Source organism: Danio rerio, chromosome 14, assembly GCF_049306965.1.
Source record: "Danio rerio strain Tuebingen ecotype United States chromosome 14, GRCz12tu, whole genome shotgun sequence".
Classification (NCBI taxonomy): domain Eukaryota; kingdom Metazoa; phylum Chordata; class Actinopteri; order Cypriniformes; family Danionidae; genus Danio; species Danio rerio.
The window spans coordinates 48926854-48945000 of record NC_133189.1 but is presented as its reverse complement, the minus strand read 5'-3'; the positions used below and the strand labels follow the sequence as shown (position 1 = coordinate 48945000).

General features: G+C 33.7%; 1 protein-coding gene across 7 annotated transcripts in view; it reads right to left on the bottom strand.

Moving 5' to 3' along the window:
* The window catches only part of si:ch211-170a17.1, an 829907-nt gene that overhangs the window by 255686 nt on the left and 556074 nt on the right, over positions 1-18147 (bottom strand). For all 7 annotated transcript variants that reach the window (XR_012389966.1, XR_012389967.1, XR_012389968.1 and 4 more), the window contains one exon: positions 2296-2379. The gene's annotated coding sequence lies outside the window, so the exon portion shown is untranslated. The remainder of the gene's footprint in view (positions 1-2295; positions 2380-18147) is intronic.

The window sequence follows — 18147 nt, the reverse complement described above, 5'->3', positions numbered from 1 at the left end:
ATTTATGCATGATGAGAAAAACATGTTGCAAGGAAAGGAGTAACTCAGAAATTTGGTAACACTTTTAGATATGATTCCTTTAGTTATTGTTAGTAGGTGACCATACACCCTCTTTTCTCCAAACACGTCTTCTTTTTTTGCACAAAAAAAGAATTTCGAAACATCCAAAAATCTCCAGGATTCGGCTTTTGTTCTCTAGAATTGTCATGAATTATGCAATTGAAGTCAGAATTATTAGCCCTCCTAAATTAGTAACCCCCCATATTTTTTTCCCTCAATTTCTGTTTAATAGAATTTTTTTAACACATTCCTCAACAAAATAGTTTTAATACCTAATTTCTAATAACTAATTTATTTTATATTTGCCATGATAACAGTCAATTATATTTTACTAGATATCGTTCAAATTACATTTAAAGGCTTGACTAGGTTAAGTAGGCAAGGGTAATTAGGCAAGTCATTATGTAACGATGGTTTATTCTGTAGATAATCAAAACAATTGCTTAAGGGGGCTAATAATATTGACCTTAAAATGGTTATAAATAGAATACAAGTGAGACTTTCTCCAGAAGAAAAAAAATATTATAGTAAATAGCGTAAAAAAAGAAAAAGAAAAACAAATACATAAGCAACTAAAGAGCTGATAATTTTGACTTCAACTGTATGTGTTTTTACATTAGTCATGTATGTATGTATGCATACACTGTCCAGACCGTCTCAATCCCTCATCACCAAAGCAACAGCCAAGAAAGAGAGAAAGAGAGCAGAACCTGTCAGCCTACATAAAAAATACTATGGAAATTTATAAGTAGTACTATAGTGTTGTTGAACCGTGTAAAGGGTATAATATACTGTACTGTATATATTAAAATATTTACAACTCTTTGTTAATGTATGCTACGGCTATAACTATAGAAAACTGATAAATACGGTAATAATGCTGTAGTACCGAATACTTTAGTTTTTGCAGTGACCTCTGGTATATTATAGTATAATTGTGATATTGGTTTTAATTGTGAAAAGACAATATTAATTTCAATTTATTAACTAAAACGAAAATATTTTTTGAATGAATGAAGGAACGGAGGAATAAAGGACAAAACACACTACAATTAACACACTAATAATAACAACAACAATAATAATAATAATAATAATAATAATAATAATAATAATAATAATAATAATAATAATAATAATAATAAAATAATATCAACAACAACAACAACAAAAACAACAACAACAACAACAACAACAATAATAATATTAGAAATAAAAATAATAGACAACAACAACAACAACGACAACAACAACAACAACAACAACAACAACAACAACAACAACAACAACAATATTATTATTAATAATAATAATAATAATAATAATAATAATAATAATAATAATAACAACAACAACAACAACAACAACAACAACAACAACAACAATAATAATAATAATAATAATAATAATAATAATATCATAAATAAATAAAAAATATAAAGAAATTTATTTAAAAAATAAAATAAAATCTTATAGATCGGAATGGACGAACAATTAATAAACAGCCAACATCTTAATAATGTCAGCTAATAATCCAGCAGTTAATAGCGAGAACTGTTACTCAAAGTGTTAACAACTATTCTTATATTAAAACCTACCTTCAATGACTTTTATTAAATTCCAATGCATTCATTCCAATCCAACACCCCATAAGGAGGTGTGCGCAATTTAATTGACATTCATACAAATGAACTAAGTGAGTCGATTCCTCAGTTATGAATTTCGCATAGCCCTGCTTGTGTGATAATCAATAACTTTGTTCCTAGAATCCGTCCATTATTACAGCACCTTGGCGAACCCATTACAGAGACCTAATGCATCCTGAGGGACTCCGGCCCTCCTACAGATGGCAAGCTCTTTGATGCATGATTCTTCACTTCCACTGTACCAGCATTATTACACCGCTGCTCAATCAACCCCCTGCTTTCCTCGGCTTTCGGAAAAATAAATCTATATCAACTCTGTGTCATACAGTAATGAGTGTGTGCGTGCGTCTGTATATTTATGCATGCGTGTGAAGGGGTTAGACGGCGACTATACATCTCTAAACCGCCGTCTGCGGAGACCTTAAAAGCTCGGTAAAATGGAAATGTGGTTAAATATAGATTGATTAGTTTGTTTGTTGCTGAGGATTGATGCTTTCAGAATGCGTTTTGCATGTTGCTCTCATTTTTTGTGTCCTAAACAATATGGCGTGCGGCCATCAAATATAAAGGAAATCAGACAGGTGCTTACCACATGGAGAAGAGATCTTCCCCTTGGCCATGTTGTTTTTTCGTTCGACTAAAGAGCCTTCTTGTTAGGGTCTGGCTTTTAAATCTGGAAGAAAGCACAAAACAAATGAATTAAATATCAGAGATGAAACAGAGGGAGCTAAAAAGCGGCATAATTAGGAAGGAGATGAAACAAACATGCAATCAATAGTTTAGCGAAGAAGCCAAACAGAACACCCTTATGGATGTGAAAACCAACATACTATGTTATTACCGCAAGCTCTGTGTTTCACGGCTTTACCCGTAATCTCTAGGGCTCGGGTTTCATGTGCTTCCAGCACAAGTCTGGGCCGAAGCCACAATGAAACTTTTGCACAATCAATATCATGTAATATGTACAAAGCTCAACATGGAAAATATGAAGCTTTGCTTTTTTCATCTCGCCATGCTCTTATGTGCTTTTCTATGACAGACACTGAGTCTTATTCACTAAACATGCGTAAACATAACAAACAAACATAATAAACGTATTTTAAATGTACAAAAACAAACTCAAGAACAAATTATAGCACACTTACAAAACAATTCTGTATGCCCAAGGCTTTAAAAAGCATGTTTATTTATTTATTTATTTATTTATTTATTTATTTATTTATTTATTTATTTATTTATTTATTTATTTATTTATGTGTTTGTTTGTTTGTTTGTTTGTTTCTTTGTTTCTTTGTTTTATTTATTTATTTGTGTTTTATTTATTTATTTATTTATTTATTTATTTATTTATTTATTTATTTATTTATTTATTTATTTATTTATTCATTTATTTATTTGATCATTCATTCATTCATTTATTCATTTTCCCTTCAGCTTAGTCCCTTTATTTATCAGGGGTTGCCGGAAGGAACAGTGGAATGAGCATATGTTTTACACAGCGGATGCCCTTCCAGCCACAAACCAGTATTGGGAAACACCCATACACATACTCTATGGCCAATTTAGAATATTTAATTAATCTATAGTGTATGTCTTTGGACTGTGGGGGAAACCTGGGAGCACCTGGAGGAAACCTACGCCAACATGAGGAGAACATGCAAACTCCACACAGAAATGCCAACTGACTCAGCCCGTGCTCAAACCTGCGACCTTCTTGCTGTTGTCAATTTAGGTTGTTTGATGTGGCACCTTTGTCTTGGAGGAACGTTTGTTTGTTCCTCTGTGTACTTATATATTGCTGAAATAACAATAAAGCCAATATGACTTGACTTATGTACTCTAAGGAGAAAATGTGTCTTTAGAAAACGCAAAACCTCATGTTTATTGTCTTTGTCTTTTGATATCAGTGGCATATTTGTCTTTGTGTAGACAAGTGTTGCTTTGTGGAAAGCCCTTATATGGAGCTGTGGAATGTGTATTATGCAAAATAATACATTTGTGAAGACTCCAAACAGAAGAACAAGTTAAAGAACAAGTTCATCTTCATATGCACGCGTTGTGAATTAGGTGGAAAGTTTATTAATATTGGTATTATTATGATAAACATACACAATTATTAAATCCAGCCTTCGTTTTACACACAAAATGCAGCCATATGTACCCGCAAGCATACATTCATTGATTCTCACAAACAGCCCAGGGCATATTTTTTCATTAAGCCTATGCTGGAACTGTTAGTGAACGAGAGCCATTGTTTTTATTATTTTAAACCTGTGAATCTCGCAGCGAGAATTCAGAATATCCATATCCTAGTCCACCCGTGCTCCTCCTCTCCTCCTTGTGGAAATCAGTTCATTCTGACAGTATTTCTCTCTTTCTTTTACTGTCTGAAAAGACACTAATGAGTCTCTCCATATTGGCTTGGCGGAAGACAGAGGCGAGGTGATTATGCAAACACCAGGACCTGAATTGCTAATGAAAGCTGGGGAATATGTAGAAGACGACCGTGCAGTAAAGGAAAAAAAAAAAAAAAAAGAGCAGAAAGTTTGTTTCTGAACCTTCTTGTAAAATCAGTCCTGACACTCAGTGCTATTAGTAGCCCATTAAGCAGTTCAAGGACAATAGCTGTCCTCCTGTTTGATCATTTATCCTGCGGATCTCGTTGTTATGCTCGAAGCCTAAGATCAAGATGAGCACAGAATATCAATGGCCTTGCTAAGAAAAAAAAAGTGATTAGAAATGATGATTATGGGGCAGATTATCAAGTATTCCAGACTAACTTAAACACAATCTCTAGCATGATATTGGAAAAATCTGACATTGTGATATTTAATTTTGCCCCAATACATAATGAATAAAATTTGACCAGATGATTTGAGAAGCTTTATTTGAAAAGATTTAATTAATTTAGGTCGACTGTGATGATCAAATTTTTTTTGTAAGCACATCAGCATAAATTATAACAAATTACAAGCAAAAGTAAATAAATAAACAGTGCTTTATGGTTTTCTGGGGAGTCTAGCATTTTTCAAATAAAGAAATTGAACAAACAAATGTAAAATAGCATGGTCTTTATTGAATAAATAATAATAAAAATATTATCTTTGTATTTCAAAATTTAATAAATAATATAATCCTGGGATGTGACTATTGCAGATACACACATTGCAACACCGATGCTCAAACAATATATTTGCAATACATATATATATATATATATATATATATATATTTTTTTTTTTTTTTCTTTTTTTTTTTTTTCCCATTTCGAAGTGTAATTTGCTTATTTAATTGCTTTTTACTTGGTCAATTAAACCTTGTACTTAATTTGTTTGTAGGTTTTTCTCAAAGATTATAGGGTAGAAATACATTGCAGATCACATGCACCACAGCTTATTCTTATTTTACACCCATTTCAATAAACACTAGTTTGAAAAGGTAACTCTGAGAGTTGTCATGTCTGAAATGATTGTACAGTCTATGCTTTACCTAAATATATATATATATATATATATATATATATATAAATATATATATATATTTAAGTGACAGTCTCTATTCAATTATATTTAAATTTTATTTTAAATATAACTGTTACTGGAAATCAGTTTCCTTTTGAAAATACAATTACAATTAATTTTATATTGTATTTTTTTACAGCAAACTGAATAAGAACTCGGTTTACAATAAAAGGACGTTTCAACCAATGCACTTATGTGGTGTTGTGGTTTACTTTGAATCGCAACAACAATAAAGGGCAAGTTATATTTCTTACATTTCTATGGTAACCTCGATGACAAAAAGAAAAAAAAATCTGTAATTTGTCTTTTCTTCATACATTGTGATGTGTCATATTTGTTTATTTTTGAGTTGTGCATGGACAAAAATTAAGGTTTTGTGTAAAAATATATAAAGGTTTTGTTATACACACCCCATATGGCTCTTCAAAAAAATGCATTTAATTAAAAAAAAAAAAATCTGAAATGGCTCTTTGCTGAATAAAGGTTCCTGACCCCTGTTTTTTTTTTTTCATTCTGTATCGATAATTAGAGATTTATTTATTTATTTATTTATTTATTTATTTATTTATTTATTTATTTATTTATTTATTTATTTATTTATTTATTTTTAAATCCAGTGAGGAATATTAGTATTTTTATGTATTTAAATACTTTATTTTAATTTGCCAGCATTACTAAGATAAATCTTTTTAATAGTCAAAAAACCCCATCCTTTAATTCTTATAATAAAATAAACATACATGTTAAAGAGACTCTTAAACGTGATAAATAAAATGTTACAAAGCGTGTCCACAATGGTAAAACTGAACTGAACAATCAAGGCAAACTTTAAGGTTGATCAACATCTGTAAAATTTCAATAATACTGAAACAGTAAATCTCAAACTTTATCAACAAAACAAGTTATGATTATAAAATCTGTGTTTTCAAGTAAAGGAACCAAATATTATTTAAACACACATTGCAACATTATAAATTGTGAAGTTAAATTACTGCATCACCCCCCATGCTAAAAAATCTTTCAGATGGAGTGCTAGTGGCTGGGACGCACAATAAAAGAAAGCAAAAAGCCACTCTGGCTACATGCTTACATCCTTTTTTCATTTACACTCTCTTCACTACAGCTATACAGCATTAATTTCTGCATGTGTTATTCTGACCTGAAGTGGCGATGACAAAACCCTGAGGTGCACACTCAGCAGACACGTTTTAATAAAACTAATTATCGGTATTGACAACAGTGTTCGGTCAATAAACACCAATACCGTTTTATTGGCCCAGTCTATAATAACAAACCGACATGAATGAAATACGAAGAGGTCACAGGTTCGAGCCTCGGCTGGGTCAGTCGGCATTTCTGTGTGGAGTTGCATGTTCTCCCTGTGTTTGTGTTGGGTTCCTCAGGGTGCTGCAGGTTCCCCCACAAGACATGCTGTACAGGTAAATTGAGTAAGCTAAATTGTCTGTAGTGTATATGTGTGAATGAGTTTGTATGGATGTTTCCCTTGTGAATGAGTGTGTATGTATATGTTTTACGCAGATGCCCAAAGTAAAACATATGCTGGATAAATTAGCGGTTTATTCTGCTGTGGCAACCCCAGATTAATGAAGGGACTAAGCCGAAAAGAAAACCAATGAATGACAATTTACCACAGATGCCATAAAACCCTAAGTTACTGTACCTCACCTAACAGCAAAACAATGTTAAAACTGTGTAAATAAACACTGAGATAGTTTTAACTACTTATTTAAAATGAGCTAAACGAACACAATTCTTGAGGGTTTTTAGGACAACTTAGTTGTTTTTAGGGGTGAAACACACGTGACCTGTGGATTAATAACTTTTTTACCATTCAAATCACATGTATGAAAGCATTTTGGCTTCCCTGTAAAATATAATAGTGACAGAAAAAGGTTGTGGTAGGACCTAAATGCTTTCTTAGGGTATTAATTAAAGGTATTCTCTGTCACTGTTTGTTTAGCCTGCATTAATAAATTCAGTGTAAATCTGTACAATTGAACAATGAAAGATTGTGATATCAATTCAAACCTGCAACATGAATGATAATGATTTGCATATGTTTATGAATTCATCAAAGTGCTGCATTTAAATCTACGTTTGATCGAGAGAGATTCAGTTTTTACACTTTTTCCGTTCATTACAAACCGAAGTACTGGGAGAACTGTTTATAGCTCAGATACAAACACTGATGTTTTTGGTAAAGATTAAAATCACCTTTTGACACCAACTTGACGCTGGTGGATGTTGTAGCAATAACCAACAGGTGGCGACATAAACCATCAAAATTATGTCATTGAATAGATTTTCAAAAATGCTCCATCTATAATAAAACATTAATTATTATTAATTATGTGTGAATTGTTGAATCATTAAATAAAAGTAAATATGATATGTTGAACTAAATTTCTATATTTAGCATTATCAGCTACAGTAGCAGAGATCATTTTTTGTATTGAATGTTTTCCTTTTTTTCAGCTGGTTCTATCTTCATTTTTAAGTTTAATAAAATTACAGCTTCTATGTCTATTTATTAAAATCAATGGTTTTTGCAGTAATACTTTTGTATAAATAGAATGCAAATGACAATTGTCTTCTCTTTTTTTTGCTGATCCGAAAAATGGTCCAATCTGTGACTCAAAAACCGTAAAGTGATCTGAACTGTGATATTTGTGATCCATTACACCACTAGTTGATTTTTGTTTAAACTACTTAAATTAGTAAAAAACAGTTTACTTAATCCATTTGTTTTGGACAACATGAAGGAATTGTGTGAAACCCAGCATTTTTAAAGTGTACTGAAATATTTGTTTCTTTTCCTTCCACATCAAAAATAAGAGCAATAATCTTGTTTTGTTGAAACATAATGAAGCAGGTTTGGGTGCTGTATGAAAGGATAACATTTCAAAAGCACAGGCTGAAAAGACCCTTGATATTGATTCATGCCTGTGGGTGTTACAATCCACTGGAAAAAAGTAGGACAACTCAACTTGTGCAAGGTGAAATGACAAAGCGTTGTCTTCCCTCTCTTATTCCCATAAACATACCAGCTGCATCTGTTTCATGAAAGATCTAGGGGAGGAGGACAGCAAATAAAGCACATTTCAACCCCTTCCTTAATCATCAGCGGTAGTTTCCTCAACACCACGTCATGGGCAGCAAACCGTGCCAATCAGACTGACATTGTTTTCTCAGACATTGTGCTACAAAATGAAGAATGACGTACTTTATATGTAAGACAAGTGGTCAGAAAGTCAGACTTAATTATCCATTACCAGTTTAGCTTTTGATAATTCATAACTGAAGCATTCATCCTTGATAGTTGTAGGTTTTCTTTTCTGAAAGGCTTTCAGCTTGTCAAAATGTCATTGAAAAGCATTCAGAAAGGCACTCTTTTAGACACCCTGAATGAACTCACTGTGAAGACCTGGATTTCGCTTACTTTATACTGTTAAAAAGTATGTCAAGTTTTTTCGTTTAAGCTTAAAAACTTTTACTAAAGAAAAAAAATCATGTTAATAATAAAAAGTTTTTAAATTTAAAATAAGTTCTGAAAAATGAACTAAAAAAGAATCACTATTCAGATAAAAGATTTGGTTGTTTTGGTCTGATCTGGTTTTAGGGCTACTCATTGTACACCAATTCATTCATTCATTCATTCATTCATTCATTCATTCATTCATTCATTCATTTTCTTGTCGGCTTAGTCCCTTTATTAATCCGGGGTCGCCACAGTGGAATGAACCGCCTACACCAATTCATTAAAATATTATTAAATCATCAAATTATTGTCATTATACTGATTAGATTTCTATCCAGACATTTATTATTGTACATATGCATGCATTATTCATTTTTATGTATAATTAGTTGGTATGTTTATAAAACAATTATCAATCATTTATAACTTATTTTATGCTTTTCTTGTTTCTTATAAGACTTTCTTATTTCTTTTGTATTTGCTTCTCAGCTGCAGTGTTACCATGTCTGCTTATTTAATGGTGTTTTTGGGAAGCTAATTCTCCTTAATCTCCTAAAACATGTAGTGCCCTATCATACACCCGGCGCAATGCGGCGCAAGTGTTGTTTGCTAGTTTCAGCCTGACGCAAGAATAATTTTGACGTTTTGCACTACGCTGTTTAAATACCAAATGCATTTGCACTCATATGTGCGCCGATAGGTGTTCTGTTCTAAAAAAGGAGGTGTGTTGAGGCGCCTTGCTATTCTGAGGAACTGAAATAGACTGCACAATCGACCAGATCAAAGCAGGTCTAAAGTCCAGCGCAGAGCGCATTAGTTGTGCGCATCCCTTACACATTGCTTAATACACACAGGATGTAGAGCAATACACAAATATCTTCAAAATGAAAAAGAATTAAAGGATTAAAATATTACAAAAAATTTTGTTTTCTACATAACTTTAAAAACCATTCTTTCTTGCCTTTAACTCAGGGGGCTTTTTCAGTTTAATCATGACAATTTGCTTTTATATAATGTTATAAATAGTGGTAGAATTATTTATTATATGCTTATTCATATTTGTTTTATTAAAAACAAGCTTAGATTTGCCCATCTGTCAGGTTTTGAACCATATGGGGCAAAGCATGTGTATTTGGAAATAACTTTGTTTTTATTGTTCATTTATTTATTTGATGGAAAGTAGAGCTGAATTTAGAAATAGTTTTGAAACAAACCTTTGCGCTAAACAAACAAATTTAATTATGTAGGCTAATAGATGTCTGTGCGTACAACACGTTTCCTTAGTGAAAGTAAAGAATAAGGAGGCTCATTCTCACGCGGCTGATTTGTTTAACTGATTTCTTGCTAGTGAAGCGTTCAGTTTTTTCACTTACAAAGTCCGCCATGTAAAAAGCAAATGTGATATGGCACGACGCAACTGACTCTTAAAGGGAATGGGAGATGAGACTCTGATTGGTTTATTGTCAAAACACACCTATAACTCATTAAGAGAATAAGCTCAACCCTGTTAGACCATGCGCCTTAATGCTTTTGCACCCTGCGCTTTGGACTTTGCACCTAGATCGTCAAAATAGAGCCTGGAAACTCAGACAGTACACCTGTATTATTATTATTATTATTATTATTATTATTATTATTATTATTATTATTATCATCATCATCGTTATTATTATTATTTTTATTATTATTAGGCAGGGTATAACTACACTGTAAAACCCAACAGTCAACTTTAACAAATGAAATGAGTGTAATTAACTCAACATTGACTGAAAGTCATTTCTACTCATTTAAATAGTTTAACTCTTTTTTGGGGTTTTACAGTACTCAGCTGGTTTGGGTTTTCTTCATTTACTGTGCTCAAATTGCTTCATTTACTGAAATATATTAAGTTCACAATACTCATTAGGATTAGCTTTTGAACCTAAATTGTTTGTTGCAATTGATTTTCTCAAACAGTTTGAGTTGCCTTAACTTTTTGGGTTTTACAGTGTTTATATATCATTAGGATCAAGAGTTACAATGAAAAAAAAATTACAGTGACTGGAAATGATCAAACACATGAAGCCTGAGAGAGATTATGAGAATCATAAAAATATAAAACAAAAATTCAACAAATGCCTAAGCTCTAACTATAGCAGGACGGATGATAGATAAAGGAAAGGCCTAAAGGCTGGTGTATATTAAACACTGGTTTGTTCTCTCATTGACCAGCGGCCACAGTGATATCTATCTCATTCAATTATTCTGCCCACATGGACATCTTGCTAAACCCTTTTCAATCTCATGTGCTTGATTAGTCTTCAGTTCATGCTTGATTTGCCCTTTGCTGTGCGTCAACCTGGGGCCTGTTGTAATGGATAACAACACACCAATTAATCCCATCATTGTGGCAATTAAGCAGATTGAGTGCTCTGATACCAACGGGGGAATCCAGTGGGTGCAGCGGATTGACGCCCCCAAGAGCATCCAACCAAACGCATCTGCTGCACATCCAAACATAGAGTTAAACACCAGAAAGACCGAAACAGAGAATCAGTTTAATACCACATAAACTGCACTCTAATATAATGTGACATTTTAAAAAGGGAGCTTCTTTCCCTCCAGAGTCCAGCCAGACTCCATTAGCGTGGTTTATTAGCACGGGGTCAAGTTTGATCCTCGTGGGGATCGAGTGTGTCAGACGACTGTTTTGAAGGAGCGCGATGGGGAAATCAAGCAGCCGACCGAGGAATTACTGTCATACTGCTCCTGAGGGGGTCTGGATTACAGAGCGTTTAACCAACTCGACTGAGCTGAGTTTAGCTCTGGTGTGACAGGTTGCCAAGTTCCTTGCTTTCTGAATCCAGATATATATATTGTTATGGGTCTCTCCAAACCATTTATTCATTCATCTATCTATCCATCACCACAAGGTCTCAATTTACTGGTATTACACTCACAAACACGTTAAATACAGTATATACTGCACAATATATCGTTTCATCATCGACATCGCAATGCCAACCTGATTCCACCAAGTAGGACATGATCCTGTATTAACATCTATGTTGGTCCTGGCACAATATTCCAATCAGCCAATCAGAATTAAGGGGATATGTTTACCATCTATGCTAAGTTTGGCTTACGGTTAGGTTTATGCACCTCTACATGATTGATAATCTACTATTACTTCTGGTTTTGGGAATAATTTACAGTTATGGTTGGGTTTAGGGGTAAAGAATAGGTATGGGTTATATTTTTGAACAAAATTTTGTTCCAGGAACAACAACAAGTACTTGGCAAAATCATGACATGTGACATTACAATGGGCAAATAGAGTGCAAATATCACAATGTCAATTCAGTTTAAGTTCAGTTTTATTTATTCATCCATTAAGTAAATTTGAGTGGAATTATAGTTGAACAAGTACCACATTTTGACCTTAATAGAGTGAAAGTTTTTAGCTTGCTGGTTTGCTTTGTTTTTAGGGTCTATGACTGTGAGATTTCAAGTGTATTTACATAATTTGTGTGAGAAATTTTTATATTTCAATAAAGATTAATTGTTTACTTTTACACAATGGTGACTATGCAGTATTATTTATTTGCATTTGATGATTTTCTGTTCTTGAATCCAGAAAACCTATCAGAAATATTTGATTTATCTATTTGATTTGTCTATTTGATTTATCTGTCAGGTTATCTTGTCCTACAAAATCATCCCAATCAAAATATGAATACTTTCCAAAATAAAATGTAAAATAATAATAATAATAATAATAATAATAATAATAATAATAATAATAATAATAATAATAATAATAATAATAATAATATATCTATAAATATATACACACACTATTACACAAATATGGCTGTATATCAGCACTGGTGGAAGGCGTGCACTGTATATCGCACTGCTATAAGTTTGATATTGAGTTTATACAATAGTTCAACAGCATAATCAGGTATTTAGAAAAGAAAATCAAATACAGAGAGTCTCAAAATCCTTTTTTATAAGGAACTACTTTCTTCTGCCATTCATTCACATCTGTAGCTGACGTCAGAACAGCAGAGAAACCGTTGCTACTTCCCAAATGTCACTTTAGAGCTAGTATTTAAATTATTCTCTAGCATAATGTCTAAAGTAATGACAAAACTAGTGATTTTGCTCACATTTTTAGATTATAAGGCTATAATGGCATCAATCTACAGAGATTTCTCTGTTGCAAACGGGATGTCACAATAATTAAAGAGCCCCTATTTTGCATAAAAAAGGTCATGTTTTGGTTTTAGGGGTCTCCAACAACATGCTGACATGTGTACAAGGTCAAAAAACACTTTTTATTGTATTATAATATGCATTTTTTTACACATTACAATGCGGAGGAAGAAGAAACTGGTTCATATAAACTGTAAAAGTTACTGACAAAGTCCCTGTCAAAGTCTGACAAAGTCCCATAGTCTCTCCTGCTCCTTCAATAGCAAACGGCCAACGATTCCTTCATTGCAGCGTAGGTTAGTGTATCAATCATCAGAAAATAACAGGAACAACCACAGCACTAGGTTGGCTATACTGTGGTATTGCTGTGAAAATGAACTTTAACCCTTTATTCCCTGGAGATGAATCTCCATCCGTCAGTGATTGTCATCTTCGCACCATGATCAGTCCCGTACTTTCCAAACTGGAACTATACATATTCGGTGATGTACAGCATCGGTGTCGATGCAATCAAACAAAAGATCGGAACCCAACTTAATTTGTTTATTCCAGTTAACTATTTCATTAAAGGATCAATAGTTTTAAACATGCTGCACTTTTAGATGTAAAGGGTTTTTGAAAATGACCATCCATGCAGAGTGCAAAACAGCTCTAAGCGAATAATAACATCCAGATGAGGTTCAAAACTAAAAGTGCACCTTGTTTAAAACATTACTATTTCTTTAGCGAAACTGTAAATATTTATAATAGGTACTATCCTTATAAATAAACTGCATAGTTGCAATCTAAACAACTACATTCCTGCCTGAAAAAGCCTTAAAAGTACATTATGTTGTCCAACAGCTGCAATATTTGTCAAACTGTTGTGAGTCTATTGACTCTATGTGGGCGGAGTAATACACAAGAGAGAGGAGGCTGTACAGATGATGCTATTACAGGAATATCGCATGGCTATCAGCCAATCAGATTCGAGAACCAGACAGAACTGTTGTATATTAATCAGTTTTTTTTTCAATATTGTGCACTAATATACAAAAAACTTTTATTTATAACCTGACAACGTAATTACATGCTTAAAAAAATGTTGATCAAATTTTTTGCATAGCTTAAATTAAAGCTTCTTATTCTGCCCCTTTGTTTTCTTTTACTCCCAAATGATCTTTCTGTGTTCTACTTCATTTCATGTGTCCCGTTCACTGCACCCCCTCTCTTCTCTCTGCCTCTTTCCCTCTCTGTCTTCTTTGTTTCTGTTCTTTTGCCATGTTCATGTGGGTTAAATGAGAAGTGGCAACGCACACAGACACATGTACAGTGTCTGTTCTCATTATCTCAGAGAAAACGGCCCCAATGGCACGGCGCTATGTAATCCAAGGGGAAAAACAACCCGATGCACTTAAAGCACTCATCAAATTAGTGCAATCACAAATAAACCACCAATGCAGAAACACTATTCTGCCAAATGAGTATGAACAATTTGTATTAGTATAAATATAAATAATATTTATTCTATTCTGAATGGATGCATAAATTAACAAATGACAATACTGAAAAGAGTTGTTGTTGTGGTTGTCAACACAAAGCCTGAATTTTCAAAGAGAAAAAAGTTGTTGCTCATTAGTCGTTTGTTGCTAATGGAATGAAATGTGTGAAGTAACAAATCAACAAGGAACCAGAAATAAGTACCAGTAAAGAATTCTGTTCAAAACAAAACACTCATTAAAAGCTCATTAAAGTCGGCATGAAATCAAAATTTACTCTATTTTCTTTTTATATGTTTATTTTATTCTAATATTTATATGTAAAAAGGTCATGACCTTCGTTATTTAGTGAAAAATTATTTGCCATCATAATGTTTAAGCAAATATCATAACCTACCCTTCCCCTCAGAATTTTTCAGTAGTAGGTGAGGAAGAACGATCTAAACCAGGGATCACAAAACTTGTTCCTGGAGGTCTGGTGTCCTGCAGATTTTAGCTCCAACCCTAATCAAACACACCTGAACAAGCTAATCAAGGTCTTACTAAGTATACTTGAAACACCCAGGCAGGTGTGTTGAGGCAAGTTGGAGCTAAACCCTACAGGGCACCGGACCTCCAGGAAAGAGATTGGTGACCCCTGGTCTAAACTGATGAATTCCTCCAAATCAACAACATCTACGTTAGATCCTATACAGACCAAATCATAAAAACAATTGTTTTCAGAAATTTCTGAATCTGTTCTTAATGTTTTTAATTCATCCCTACTTTTAAGATATGTGCCTGAAACTTTTAAAGCAGCTGTCATTAAGCCTCTTATTCAAAAACCACAACTTGATCTCAAAGAATTAGTCAATTATAGACACATTTTTAAAATTTGCCTTTTCTATTAAAGATACTAAAAAAAGTCGTATCTGTCCAATGTTCCCTCCTACAGAGAAACAATATTTGTGAAAAATTCCAATCTGGATTACATAGCACAGAAACAGCACTCCTAAGAGTTAAATACAACTGTGGTTGCATTTCTTTCTTAGTGTTATTGGACCTCGGTGCTGTATTTGATCAATCACACCATTCAAATTGATAGGCTTGAAAAATAAATGTTGCAAACATTCATTCATTTTGTTAGCAACTTCCATCTTCCAAGAATCCAATTGGTTCCCAAAGGACGAAATAATGAATCGCTACATTTTTTTTTTCTCATTTCAGAACCAATTCAATTGGATTATGTCATTATATAGAAAAAATAACAATCTTTACTTCTGGTTTTACGTTGAAAATGTAATTAAAAAAAAATTGGTTTCATTTGAAAATGAAATTTACAGTGACAACCTAAATTCTCAGAAACATAACATCTGATATTCCTAAAAAAAAATAAAAAAAAAAATTAAATGGTAGATACATTAAACACATTTATAATGCCTCTTAGGTCAAGTTTACACTGTCAGATCTTAATGCACAATTCTGATTTGTTGCCTATATCTATTTTTTTTTGTTTTGCCTGTCAGTTTACACTTTCTTTTAATTGTGACCCATTTCCGATTCATGTGTTTACACTTGTCATACACATTTTTCCACCTGGGGATACTCATCTCGAGGCCATCAGACTATGCAGCGCCACTGATTCGATCCAAGACCAGCAGCAAGATGATCCCAAGGTTTCCATAACCCTGGACCAGGCTGTATCCTGAGCAGCTGCTGTGGTGGTCATAGAGGAGTGGCGAGCATGAGACTGATCCCTGTGACGCCCTAGGGACAGACGAGTCTTCAATGAGGTCCAGCATTGGCCAAGACATTTGGCCATAAAGGAAATTGTCGTGCCAAACTGAGCCTGGTTTCTCTCGAGTTTTTTTAATTCTTTACTTATACCAATTGGTGAAGTTTTTTTCCTCGCCGCTGTCACCACTGGCTTGCATGGTTCAGGATCTGTAGAGCTACACATCGATGGATTTGCTCTTCAGTGTTTCGACACTCAGTAGTGATTATTAAACCACACTGAACTGAGCTAAACTGAACTGAACTTAAACACTGAAAATTGGACTGACATTGTTTTAATTTACTATGATCTTCTATGTGAAGCTGCTTTGACACAATTTACATTGTAATGTATACAAATAAAGGTGAATTAAATTGAATAAAATAAAATTTACGATGTTGCGCATGCGTAAAGGTGGGTTCTAGCACCTGCACCACACCAGCCACGATGAAAGAAATTGTCTTGCTTTTAGCTCTGCGAAAAATCGTATGCGTCTCCACACACACTCTTCCTTCTATTTCATTAAACTGCAGTGAAGTACCACATTGTCGCAAGTTTATTGATGTACAAAACGGAATGCCTCAATAAATCTGATCAGCATGTTTAAATGATAATCACATTGTCACATATCCGATTTATTTCTGATTTATTTCCACATATGAAGGAGGCCTGAAACCGATCTTTGAATATCCGAATGCATGCATTTTTTTCATGTTTACACGGTCATAGAAAAGATCCGATATGCGTTACATATGAGCAAAAAAATGAAGGAAGAGCGTGTTTGGAGATGCCGGCGCAGTAAACAACAACAACAGAGGAAACATGGAGGAAGAAAGTGATCAGTGGTCAACGGCAGCAACGTAGTAAATTGTATGGCAAGAGTAAGCACATGTATGTATGCATGTTTTATTATTATTTTATGTTTTATTATATTTATATTTTGTCAATTTTAAGCCACCTGTGGACAGGTGTTGAGAATTAGCAAGTTTGCTAAAACACTTAAACAAATGCATTTGGTTGTCCTGTGTAATTGTGATGTCCATGTCAAATAAATAAATAAATAAAAATAAATTGGATATGGGTCACAATTAAAAGAACTGTTAAAAGAACAAAAAATCAGATATAGGCAACAAATCGGAATTGGGCATGAAAACTTGACCTTTATCCTAAGCAGGTGAAAATTCTGATGGCAGATGGATGGCTGCTTCTCACTCAGGGCTGTCTGTGCTAACAACAGATCGTCACTAATGGGCGGGGCTTTCCCCCTCTGATGACATGCACAAAGATAGAATGTCAATCAAAGTGTTTCTGCAGACTCTTTTTATCAAGATTAATCATACAAAACAGAAACAATACATCTTAACCATCATATGCTGACTATATCCACACACTCCTACCACACAACTGTATTCAAACCCTTTATAAAAGTGATTTCTACATAATAGCTCCCTTTTAAGCAGGAGTTCAGCACTGATTTCTGAAGGATGGAGTGACGCTGAAGACTGGAGAAAGGTGTCAGGACTGCTTCAGGTTGTAGCGCATGTTAGAGAGATCATTACATGAACATAATGAGCTTGTTAAGGAAGAGTTTAACCCATGGGCAGAGGAACAGAGCATTAATCTCTTTGCTTTGGGCTAATTAGGGTAAAATCCCCATACAGAGGCATATCAGCTTTGCGACCTCTGTCTCCATCCTCTCATTTAACATTCATAAATGAGCATGAAGACAATTTGCAAATTGCCTGCATGGGCTTATTGCTCTGTTTGCAGACCTGGAGACTAAGCTGAAGCAGCTATAATGCACAAAACGCATGAAGCACCACTTATTCAATACATTCAATATATGGCATAATGGAAGTACATCAACGGCCACCATGTTTACGTCCAGTAATAACAGACTGATGTGTCCACATGATTTAGCAGCAGGAAGCGACTGAACACAAATGTTTACAAATGACACTTGACCATAATTGAGATTGATCTTAAGGAC